The sequence below is a fragment of the Mauremys reevesii genome, linkage group 12 (genome assembly GCF_016161935.1).
Source record: "Mauremys reevesii isolate NIE-2019 linkage group 12, ASM1616193v1, whole genome shotgun sequence".
NCBI lineage: Eukaryota > Metazoa > Chordata > Testudines > Geoemydidae > Mauremys > Mauremys reevesii.
Window position 1 is genome coordinate 14,643,091 of NC_052634.1, and position 11,530 is coordinate 14,654,620.

The window sequence follows — 11,530 nt, forward strand, 5'->3', positions numbered from 1 at the left end:
GAGGCATCGCCGCTGAAACGCCTCAGAAATTCGGCGGCATTTCGGCGGGTGCTCCACTGCCGGCCAGGACGCAGGCACATTTAGATGCCCCCGCGGGTGCCATGGCGCCTGCGGGCACCGCGTTGGGGACCCCTGTTATAGACTAACTGATGTATTGGAGTATAAGCTTTCGTGGGTGAATATGCTCCAATTCATCTGTTAGTCTATAAGGTGCCACAGGACTCTTTGTTGCTTTTTACAGATCCAGACTAACACAGCTGCCCCTCTGATACTTGACTTTCATGAAGAAGTTCACCCTTAGGGAAAGTTGGTCGATGGGGCAATGACTTTCACACACATATCGTTCCTCAAAAACAGCTAGTATTGTGCCAGGAATTTTCAACCTAAAAGAAAAAGAAAAACTAGGAAATTCATTTACCGACATAATCCATTGTGTCTCTTAGGGTTAGGCCACATATAATATCTTTTCCTTCTCCAAAGCAAGGCCATAGAAAGTTAAAGCATTTCCTTGGTTTTGTGTATTGTTTACACAAATGTATTTCTCTCAATTGAGAGAACATCATTCCTTTTGTATGTGAATGTGACAATTCCTGGGGCTTTTATCCTCTCAGAATGAGAATGACTCTTTCCAGATGCCAAAGATAAATCTGCTCTATCAAGAAGCAGGTATGTTAGGGAGTAGAAGATATAAAACCATGCTTTGCTAGCTCTTCAGAATACCACATTTTTTTTATGCTCCTTTTGATGTCTGAAGTTTCATTGTATGTCCTTACACTTAGTCAACATGTAAGAGCAAGACGATGCAGCTGTAACCTTAAAGTCAAACATTTTATTCTTTAATCAAGTTATAATTTAGCTGGCAGATCCTATAGAACACTGGTGCTGAGAGTGAATTCATGTTGCGTTACAATAGCACCGAAAGCACCAAGCAGGATCATGTAAAAGCAGCAAAGAGACCTGTGGCACCTTATAGAGTAACAGACGTATTGGAGCATGAGCTTTCGTGGGTGAATACCCACTTCATCAGATGCATGTAGTGGAAATCAGGATCATATAAGCAGTATGAGGAACAAAACAGCAAGTTTTGCTGGACTCAGACTGCCCACTCTTCACTTCTTAATACAATGCACTAACCCACTATGGATATCTGTAAGAAACTGAGCACAGCCTGCTTCCTGTCTCAGTTACTCCTGTAGTGGAAGCGGCTGAGGTCTGTGCTAAAGTTGTAGTTCAAACCCTGCTGATGAGCCATTTGGATAAAGCTAGTATGTAATCATCTAATAAAAGACCATTTACTAAGGCATATGAGGGACAACAATGAAGATTCCAAGGGAAACTTGATTTGAAACGTATCAGAGGGGGAGCCGTGTTAGTCTGGATCTGTAAAAGCAGCAAAGAGGCCTGTGGCACCTTATAGACTAACAGACGTTTTGGAGCATGAGCTTTCGTGGGTGAATACCCACTTCGTCGGATGCAACAACAGGCTACATGAAGTGGCCTAGCTAAACCATATTGCAGAGGTCAGCAACCTTTCAGAAGCGCTGTGCCGAGTCTTCATTTATTCACTCTAATTTAAGGTTTCACGTGCCAGTAATACATTCTAACGTTTTTAGAAGGTCTCTTTCTATAAGCTTGCGAGCCACCTTTGGCAAGCGTGCCATAGGTTGCCTACCCCTGCCATATTGCAGTTGACTAAGTCAGCCAGCTGTGGGTTTGAGTCCTCTTTATGGTCAGAGTTACCTATATCTCGATTTCCCCAAAGGGGCAACCTCTGCCACTCGCCCCACCCAAACGTTTTTGGGCTGAAAGGTATGGGCACAGGCATATGCTCAGCAAACCGGGTCATTAAACAGTTTTATATAAAACATCACACAGAGAACTGCAAGCCTGGCAGCCCTGGAGTCTCTCAATGACTTTGAGATCCAATCTTCTCTGTTCACAAGCACAAGATTGAGGGGGTGGGGGTGAGAGGCTGAAAATGCCCTGCAAATTCCCTTAACACTGGACAGGTGGAGCTGGTTCACCCGTCACCCACAAGAGTTCCTATAAGTGCAACCTATGCAACAATTCTGAGCAGGATGGCCACCTGAGCCAGAATGGCATTCCTCGCCCAGAGCCGCACTGGCTCCTCTGGGGTGAGCCAAACTAGAAGTAGGAAACCCCCTATTGTAGACACTAGAATGAGTGACTAGGCTTCTGGATACAAATCTGTGAGTAAGACGGTGTCATTTTTACTCGGTCCCTTTTCACCACAGAGCCACACTTTCAAGCCACCCCCATTGGCAGCTGTGTTGTCCTTACAGTAGCAGGTTTGCAGACAAAGGAGAGACTGTCAGCTTGGTAATGACAGCAGTGTAAATAAATAAAAGCCTGGGTTCGTGTGCTCATCAATCTCTTCCTGAGAGTTTTAATTTGTAGAGGCAAAAGTTTTCTCTTTCGCAACTGCAGCTTGAACAGCCCAGCTGCAAAACTCTTTCCTGAAATGCATGTGAGCTAGCGCAAACCCCACCTGTTTGCAAACAAGAACCATCAAGTATAATTTGCAGTGGGAAGACAGTGGTGGACAAAGGGGAGAGCCAAATCCTAGGCTAGGCTCTGGCTTTAGGACCAGCCCTTAGCACAGGGGGGAGTATAAACCACACCAGCCCTGGAGTAGCTCCAGGAAGTATCCCTTGGAAGAAGCAGGGGAAGAGCTGTGACTCAAAGGGGTCGCAATTTACTGTGGGCCTATAGCAGAGCATTGGACAACACCCGCTGCCTTCCTGCTGGCCTGGCAGAATCGGGTGGGACAGTGGAGCTATCCTTTTGCCTACGCTGGGGAAGAAGTGGACAGGGGTGGCTCCAGGCACCAGTGCACCAAACGTGTGCCTGGGGCGGCAAGCCACGGGGGGTGCCCTGCCAGTCGCCATGAGGGTGGCAGTCAGGCTGCCTTCGGTGGCACGCCTGCAGAAGGTCCACCGGTCCCGTGGCTTTGGCAGCCATTTGGTGGCAGGTACGTCGAAGGCGCGGGACCGGCGGACTTTCTGCAGGCATGCCACTGAATCCGCATTACCAGCAGACTTCCCGCAGGCATGCCGCCGAAAGCCACCTGACTGCCATGCTTGGGGCAGCAAAATACATAGAGCCACCCCTGTAAGTGGTGTTTACTGCTGCACCCCCAGACAAGCTCCAGGGGGTGGCTGGTCTCAGGGCAGAAGGGCTCCCTTGCACAGGTATGAACCCAGCTCTTAATCTAATCTAGCTCTGACACCAGCTACCTCGGGAAGGGTTATTCTGAGTTTACACGAGTGTAAGGTGAAATCAGAATCTGGCCACAACTCCCAGAATCAAGGGGTGGCACAAAGCCACATCCTTGACAAAGACATGGGGGCAAAGGGGATGAAAGCCACCTAGCAGACCCAGATGTCTAATTTTGCTCACACCTCGGCTTTTAGATAGCTTTGAAAATGAAAGCCTCAGTACTGTGTGTTTGATGCCCAGCCTTGACTGTGTTTTCGGTGCCTAGATCCTACGGAGCTGGCCACAGAAACAACTCATAGCAATAAAAATTCCTTCCCATTCGCTAGTCACCATGTGAGGACCCTCATGAGGGGAAGGATGGGGAAGAAAATGCGTCACTGTGTGAGGAATTGCTGGAGCAGCATGCACCGGAACTACATTCCAAACCAGCCTCATTTTTTCCTCAGTATGCTGCATCAGCACCCGGGAGTAAAAATAGTCCGCTCTGTCGTCTTTAAACTTCAGCAGAGCCATAACGGGAAACAAATTGTGCGAGACCATAAGGCGATGGAGCGATCTCAATCGGCATTTGTGCTCTCATGCGAGCTGGGTTCCAGCCTGAAGTTGCGTAAATACTAGCAGAGTAATCCTTCAAGTGTTGCATGTTTTTTTTTTCTGGTGGCAGGCAGGATTGACAGCTGTCAAAGAAACTGACAATTTGCTGCTGCCTTTCGGAGCAAACATGACATGCTGGAGGTAAAAGGCATAGGGAGCAGTTTTGTTCTATGCATATTTCCAGGAGGGGAATTAACTTGATCAGTTTGCGTGTGTGTTAAGCTTTGCCTCTTGCAAGGAGGAAAAACGAAGAGAAAGGATGATATACTGTAGGCACTGAGCCTCCACTGCAGAGGAATGGACTAGGAAGGACTGAACAGGGCTCTCCCATGCCAAATTTCTTTCAGGACAGATCTTAAAGTCTTTAGTCTTTCCTCAGCCAGATTCCCATATAAATATAGGTGAAGAAGGGGGAGCCGGCAGGGTCTGGGAACAAGCATTGTTCAGACCATATAGGAGCAGAGCATGCTGCTGGGGAGTGGAATGCTTCAGGAATAAAGAGTTGTCGGGATCTGGCACAATTTATATTAAATTCTAGGGTCGCAGGCCTGCAGACATTATCAACTCCACAAGAAGGAAAAAAACAAACCAACAGACCCAGGGAGACTGTGCTGCTTATACATTCCACATGAGTAGAGGGAGTTGCTAAGGTAAAGTCTCCCATGGAGCTTGTAAGTATGGCTACAGCTGGATGCTTTGCCAGCAGAACTTCCATGTGCTTCCTGTCCTGGGCAGCTCATCCACAGCTGGCTAGCTGTGAGCTCAACCTGCTACTCCTAGGCCCACTGCTACCATATCAACCCATATAAAAGCCTTGTTGACTTGCAACTCACAGAAGCTGGTTCTGCCACCCTTGCTCACCCTGGGCCTGATCCAGCACTCACTGAAGACTATGGAAGGCTTTCCAGGGACTTCAGTGGACTTGAGATCAAGCCCAGTTGATCATACTCAGTGACAGGCTCCATTGAGCCTGATGCAGAGTCCATTGATGTTAATAGAAAGGTTCCCATTGACTTCAGTGGACACTAGGCCAAGTCCACTGACAGCAAGCAGAAGCAGGTTGATAGAATGTGCCCAATGGTGCCTTAGGGCTGGATCCTGTGAAGCTCTGAGCACCACTCAGTTTCTGTCAAAGTAAGTAGGAGCCAGAGATGTTCAGCGCTTTGTAGGATTTAGCCACAAATCCAACAGTGTGGTGCAGTGATCTCTATTAGCAACCACCTCAGGTCACCTGATGGTTTTATTCCTTACTATGGGGCCCAATTCTGCAGCCCGAGCTCACAGCAAGAAGTGAGGAGAACCATGAAGCGACGCATGCAGGTTCTTCTCCATTTGAGCTTGGCTTGCTGATTCCGTGCCAGGCTTAGTGCAATGACTAATGCTAGATTCTGCCTAGTCCTTACATAGGCCTGCAAGGCAAGACAGGAGCACTATAAGGGGATCTTCCCTTCCCTTCTGCAGGGACTGTTCTGGTTTCTTCCCAGGGAACAAGGGGGCAGATTTTGCATTCGGCACAACCCAGCCCCAATCAAGTAGTGTAAGGCAGGGGACCGGGAGACACAATTCTAGGTTGTCTTTACAGCTCTCTCACCCACTTGCTATTGTGTCTTTGAGCCTCTGCACCCCCCACGCCTCAGCTTCCCCACCTGTAAAATGGGCATAAGAATCATTACTGCATTCACAACGGCCTTGGGAGGGTTAATAAATTCCTGCCAGTCAAGCACTCTGACATCCTCAGGTGGGCTGTGTTGGGACTTTTATCATCTTTGTAACTTTGCAGCAGCTACTCTACAGGAGATACAAAGTGGATCCCAAAAGATTTGGGCAGGGGAGAAGATCAGATAAATAGCCCATCTGCTAGCAGCGTAGGCCACAGAGGATGACACCTCAGTCGTATGCAGCGCTTGACAAAGCGGGGAAAGTATCTGCCCTATTATTACAGAGGAGGAAAGTGAGGCAGGCCTTAAAGAAGGTCACAGCTGAGGCTAAGACCCAGGTGCCCTGCTCCCGGCCCAGTGCCCAATCCTGTGCACCAAACTCCATCCTACTGCGAGTGCTTTTGGTGGCAAATTTTTCAGCATCACTCAGGGCTGGGGAAGCCTAGGTGAAGCAATCAATGTAATTGGCTGAGCGAAGCAGCGAATGGAAAGAGTGCTCTCTTCAGGGGCAGCCCTGATGCTGCAATGTATAATGAGCGAGAGCAGCCAGCATCTAATAGTGATTTATAGACCGAACGCGAGACCTTTGGATGAGGGGGAGAACTCCAGCTGCCAGGCTCCTCGGAAAGCTTCTAATAAAGTCTGAAATGAAATCACACATGGCTGGAGGGAGAGGCACAAAATAACAGGGACAAATGGATATTGTCTCTGAAGCAGGGAAGAGACTGAACGGTGCAGAGAACCTCTCGGCATTAGCATCCCAAAGCCAGGGCTTGGCATAGGAGGAGTGCATAAGAAGATATACAGAGCTTGCAGCAGCTCTCTCCTCCTCTGTAACTGGGCCTATGGTTGGGTTCATTGCGGCGGGGGATAGAGTCCCTGCATGGCCTTTGCACAGCTGTCTAGGTAGCACAGGGCTAAGGCTAGGGCTGCCTGGGGTTATGCAGGGCAGCTGATGGCATCCAGTTCCAAAAGAGGCAGAGAGTTGATGCACTTCTCCATCAGAGAGATGAACACAAGGGGCTGAGCTGGAGTGGTGTCAGGGGTTGTGGGAGGGTCATTTTCTTGACAAGGTTACAGCTCCTATCTTGTTGCTCTCTGGGCGGAAATCACTTATTTACCCCAAATCTAAGTGCTGGGAAAAGTGCAGCAAACACACTAGACACAGCAGGAGAGATTCTGCCCCAGGAGCTGCCAGGGCAGAACTCCCTCAGAGGCCCAGCTAGACCCACAGTTTTCTAGGAAGGACCAAGGAATCCTTTATTTAAAGGGAACAGGCAGAGGGTTTAGATTAGAGTTGCTCAGAAAATGGATTTTCCATCCCACCAAAAAAAAAAAAAAAGTCTAGATTTGTGGGGAAGGGAGATCATTCCAACTAGTGATGAAAAGCCAAAATATCACATGGTTTCGTAAAATGAAATTCAGGGGTGGGGCTGGAGGGGGGGAGGGAGAGGTTGTTTTGGGTCATTCATAATGTTTTGTTTTAATTTCAACCCTTTTTATTTATTTTTAGTTTGTTTGTTTTTTAAAGATACAATGAAGTGCATTTCAAAACAAAATGTTATGTTGGAAAGCAATGGAAACTTTTCATTCCACAAATGCTGAAATCTTTCACGCCCCATTTTTTCCCCCAAAAATGAAAGTTCCTTGTAATATATAAGATTTTGTGGGGGAGAAAAATCAGTGTAGTTGACATAGCCTTTCCTATGGAAATCAGCGTCAATAAAAGTTTTCCTTCCAAATAAGCTGAGACTGTTTTAAAAAGGAAATTTTGTTAAGGCAGAGTCAAAATCCATTACATGTTGGTAAAGGAATCCAGTCCCAGTTCCTAGCCCTCTGCTGTCTAGTGTTTCTATGACATTGCACTGATCTAGGAAGCCTCACTCTGCAGGTTCAAACCTCTCTGGACTCATGGGAGTAATAGCCCCTGGCTGCCCAGAGTTTGGGGTTGTACACACTGGATGCAGGGGGTTAGTTTTACTAATAGTTGGTTAGGAAATGAAAATAGCAACTTGATATAACAAGCCCCTGTTAACTTGGACTTCATGGTTGTCATTCACCATGGCTGCTTGCAAACCAGAGAGAACTCAGAACTTTCCACTCTAAGGGTTCACTTGACACCATGATCATTGCATCTGTGTCTGAGCACCTGAATGCTCTTTAGCTGAAGTAGAATCTCCCTTAGCTCTCAGCAGTATTGGGCCTATGCTCCACAATACAGCAATTCTGATTCCATCCTGCAGAGGGCAGTGTTGCGCACACATGCTACTTGGCTCATTTCATACCCTGCCCTAGTTAGGCAAGCCTCAGGAGCTCGCATGTGATGGAATCTCTACTAACCAGTGCCACAAATCCATGACCAGCAAAGCCTTCACAAGCATTGCAATGTCACACACCATGCCCGTTCAGAAAGTCTCAGTAACATGGGGAACAGACCCCAGCTCCTCATGTGCCAAAAGCACAGGTCTGAGTCGCTTGAGCTAAAACAAAATCACCATTAGCAGTAAGGGAACTATGACACACAGCTGAGGAGTTCATACTCCATCCAGTATAGGGCAGTGTCTGCTTCCCATGCGTGCTGACATCTGCTAGGATACATCATCTAGTATACAGAACAAGTACCTTGAAAGCAGGATATCATGTGTCAGGAATGAAAGTCTTGTTTCTCCCTGCCGCCCGCCCCTCAGCCTGCTTCATTAGTTTAATAATTCTATGTGCTTTCCTGACAGCAAAATAACCAACAGCTCCCAATTGGAAATATTGCTGTACTCTGGTCATTACATACAGCAGCAAACCAGCTTTGCTGAAATAGAAAAGAACAGACCAGGTGATGACAAAGACGCTTAATCTTAATACTACCAGCGAGTAGCCCATCCCTCTGCTGATAATCTCAGTGGTAGGACTATGACACAGGAATGGGTGTGGGGAAAACTGGAAGCGTAACAGCCATGCACAGAAGCAGAGGGCTGGTTGATACAAGATGCACAAGGCAGGTGTACAGAGTCATATCGACCTGACGTTGCTGCTAGAACTGGTCGGGAATTTTTTTTTTTGACATTTTTTTGGGTCAGAAAACACCAATCTGTCAAAACTGAAACTTTTTTGGGAATGGGTCAGTTTTGACCAATTACTTGTTTTTAAAAACATTTTGAGGAAAGAAAAATGTTGCGGTTGTCAAAACAAGACATTTAAACGTTTTCAAAATGAAAAGTTCAATTTTTTCCAGTTAGACACAACTTTTCGTTTCAAGTTTTATGCTCATTTATAGTAAAAAAGAAAAAAAAAGAAAAATTTCAGAGTCAAAATTAAACTTTCCAAAACGATTGGAACAAAATGGTTTGATTGAGCCAATCTGCAACGGTTTTGATTTTTGTTTTGTGCAAGTTTTCACCTTTTCAATCTGGTTTGAGAAGGGAACATTTTTCCAAAAATCAAAAATGTTCACAGGACGAGAAAAAGTGGGTTTTTGCCCAGCTTTAGTTGCTGCTAACTCTGCTACAAAAGCTCTCCAGAAAGGACTTCCAATTCAAGTGAGCAAATTTAGCACATTGTTCTGAAAATTCTTTTTTGGTCCTTGTTCTTGTCTCTCTTTTTTTTAACCGCTTGATTGCTTCTTAGGAGAATATCGCACAGGAAGATCATTAATAGTTACTTGGTCACAAGAATCCTCCCAAGGCTCTGGAGATATTGTAATTGAGAGCACTAGTCATGGTGTAATACTCAATGCTAGCATTGCAGTACATTTAACAAAAAGAAAAGAAAAGCCGGGCCACTTGCCAAGTCAAGTTAGAAAATATCCATGGTGCTCCAACCTTCTCAGGTATCATTGCTCTGTCAGAGGGTGGTTTTTGGCTTCAGTTTCCATGGGTTCCTCCCCTTACACTGTTTACTTCTGAAGCATTTAAAATTGAAATTCACTCAGGGGTCTGTATACCATTACAACAGGTAATATCACTCAGCAAAAAGCCAGGATTAGATGAACTATTCCAGCTTCCCATTTTCACTGCTAGTCTCCTGGACATTTATACCAGGGAAAACTACCAACAATGCACTCAAGCCGCTGCTTCTTCAGTGCAGTCAATGCCCTGCAATTTGCTTTAAGGTGCCTGCTAGAACTGTAAAGGGTGGGAGGGATTTAAGTCACCCTAATTCCACCCACTGCATCACTTGGGGCTTGTCTACAATGCGAAGTTGTCGACAAAATTAAAGAAGCCCCTGCGCAAAAGACAAAAGTTTTGCCGATGCAAGTGGCAGCGTGAACGCGGCTTTGTCGGCAGGAGCGCTCTCCTGCCGACAAAGCTAACGCCGCTCGCCACTGGAAGTGCTGACAAAGAACCAAAAAAGAGCATTCGCACACGCCGACTTTTGGCACGTCGACACAGCCTTGTCACTAAAAGCTGCGTGGTGTAGACAAGCCCTTGGTCTGTCCTCACTCATCTGCCTGCCCTCTGATGATTCACTAGCCAGCTACTGCAGAAATATGTGACTGAATGCATCCTGCATTCACGTCCTACACACTATTGTAATCTTTGTACAAATCTACCTTGAGGTATCATCAGAAAACTAGTAACTCAGTGGTCAATAATATCTTGGTGAAACATGTGTACCAACATTAAATGTAAACTGAAATCACAACTTAAGTGTGTTTCCCAGACAAGTCTGGGGAGGGAGTAAACCGGTTTCTCAAAGACAAAGGACAAGCTGACACCTCTAGCCAGGTGTCAAATCACCTATTAAGTGGCCATTCTTTAGCACAGAGTGGGGGTAGGAACAAACAGCTACAAACAACTACATGGAACTTTTTACCACCTGACTCCTCATCTCCATCTCCACCGTGAGAATGAACTTTATCTAGGGGTAACCCTCAGGAAAAGGCATTTCAAAGAGTGACTGAACTATGGAAGCGGAGAGCAAAACTGAAAGGGTTGTTCTCACCTCATGTACTTCTCAACACTGATGCTGTTTGCTCATCAGTCCACCCACACAGCAAAGCTAGCTTGGCCCGTTTCACTTCCTGTTTGTCACCACTGGGACATGGACAGTCAGGCCTAGTGGCTGGAGCAGGAGTCAGGAATGTGAGCCAAGGGCCAGGGCCAGGGCCAGGGCCAGGGCCAGAACTAGGAGTCAAGTCCATGAGCAATCAGGGCAGGCATAACCACAACTGGGAACAAGGGGTACAAACAGTGAATAGCTAGCAACCTGCTGCTGAGCTTAAAAGCAGGCCTGCTGACTCCCTTCAGCCAATCAGGTGGGCCGGCCAATCAAGTGGTCCTACAGCAACCCAGCTGAGCTCATTAATCTGCCTGGAGGCTGGTCTGGCTAGTCCTCAGACTCAACAGAAGGCACTCAACCCTGACACTCCTTCTGAATCCCATGCAAAACAACAGTCCTCATGGGTCACCACTGGCACAGGGCATTCAGTGCCAAGAGCATGAGCCTCCACCACTTGAACTAAAGGAAGCTTCATTAACTAGGAGCAGTAGTAGATTCACACCTTTGGTGAATCAGCCACTGGAAGGTGATATGTAACACACACAGCAATTGCCCAGCGGATTCAGAGGAGACTATTTATCATTTAACTAAAATAAAAACGGTGTTTCAATGCAACAGATTCTATTTTAATGAATGAAAAAGATTTTGTATTATATATTATTACCATTTTACATAGAATAAACCCTCTAAGTTTTGGGTCCAAATCACCTGACAGGATTTTTTAAAATGATAACTAGGACGGAGCACTCATCATGCTCAATGACTGAGTTGCTTTACTCATATAAACTCTTTCATAAGCCTCCTAGTACTCTCTGTGTCCGGAAGACCTCACTACCTCCTCTGGAGAAAGCCCATGGTAGCTGATCCAGTAAGCCAAGGTTTTTCTCCCCTTTCCATTGGGGTGGTCCCCCACTGAAGTCCTAAACTGAAGCAAATTGCCTCCTTTCCTGGCAAGATCTCCCCGGAGCAAAGTGCTGTAGCAAATTAGGTATTAACATCTGTACAGCCATGTTATCCACAATGCCAATCACAGCTCTATAATTGCA

General features: G+C 46.4%; 1 long non-coding RNA gene across 1 annotated transcript in view; it reads right to left on the reverse strand.

Moving 5' to 3' along the window:
• Window positions 1–10,627, reverse strand: part of LOC120375791 — a 74,214-nt gene extending 63,587 nt beyond the window's left edge. The window contains exon 1 of the long non-coding RNA XR_005586778.1: window positions 10,428–10,627. This is a non-coding gene — a long non-coding RNA (uncharacterized LOC120375791). The remainder of the gene's footprint in view (window positions 1–10,427) is intronic.
• Window positions 10,628–11,530: the final 903 nt, after the last annotated feature.